We start from the raw sequence: 994 nt of genomic DNA, 5'->3' as shown, positions 1-994 counted from the left end.
TCCATCCTGCAGATGGAAGTTCAACCTCACACTTCAGAGTTACTGAGGCTCCAGGACTCAGCCATGATGGAGACACAGTGAGGACAGGCCGGGGTTTTTCTGTTGGAAAGTTATTTTCTCAGAATGAAAACATGTTATGACATTATCTCTAAACACATGAGTTGTTTAGATTTTCAGTTTAAATGAAATAAGATCAGACTTACTGTCATACACTGTCAATTTGATTGAAACACTCCACTTTGTTATATTATGTTGTGCACTTTTCATTCTGCCCCTACACCTGTAGTCTCCACTGTGGGATGATGAAGCAGAACTAATCCTGTATTCATGTTGATTTGAAGGTTTGAATGAGCTGTTAGTTTTCCATTCATACGTCCACCCAGTGTCTCCTCCCTGGATCTCACATCTGACAGTGATCTTCTCACCACTGTATATCTGAGACCAGTTGGGTTGCAGAGTCACAGTGACCCTACTGGAAACTGTTAACAGAAATACACAGTAAGAAAACAACTAAAAGTATCAAATCAAATGAAAATCATAAAGGTTTATAGCATTATTTCTAGTGATAATTATTTTTACTTTCCTCAAGCAACAGTTTGAATTTTGTAGTAAAGTTTAATAAACAATAAAAACATGATTCAACAGCCATAAAAACAAAAACAGTTGAAAAACAAAAGTATGAAAATATATCAACAATGTGTTTACAAAAAAAAAGCAGCAACACAAGTATCAGGTCAGAAAACAATCATTTCTGAGTCATTAACAAAAACCTTTGTGACCCCAACAACAAGGTCATGGTCACAATGTCTCACAAATACTGTGATATGACAAATGTGTTTTAACCACCTGTAGATGTCAGTGAGAAGTGTCATTGAAGTATCTTCCACTCTTGATTTGTATTTTTACACGACCTGAAGAGAAACTAACAGTTTGTTTCTCTCCATCCTCAGAGGATTAAGAGCTGCTGCCATATTTTCATTTTTCCATTAAAACT

At 35.9% G+C, this 994-nt stretch overlaps 1 protein-coding gene across 2 annotated transcripts in view; it reads left to right on the top strand.

The window, feature by feature from the left end:
* The window catches only part of pacs1b (phosphofurin acidic cluster sorting protein 1b), a 60,683-nt gene that overhangs the window by 48,573 nt on the left and 11,116 nt on the right, over nt 1-994 (top strand). The gene's annotated exons all lie outside the window — the stretch shown is intronic.

This window comes from Seriola lalandi, unplaced genomic scaffold (assembly GCF_002814215.2).
Source record: "Seriola lalandi dorsalis isolate HSWRI2012SDOR001 ecotype SW California unplaced genomic scaffold, Sedor1 jcf7180002054983, whole genome shotgun sequence".
NCBI lineage: Eukaryota > Metazoa > Chordata > Actinopteri > Carangiformes > Carangidae > Seriola > Seriola lalandi.
This window is presented reverse-complemented; position numbering and strand designations above follow the sequence as displayed.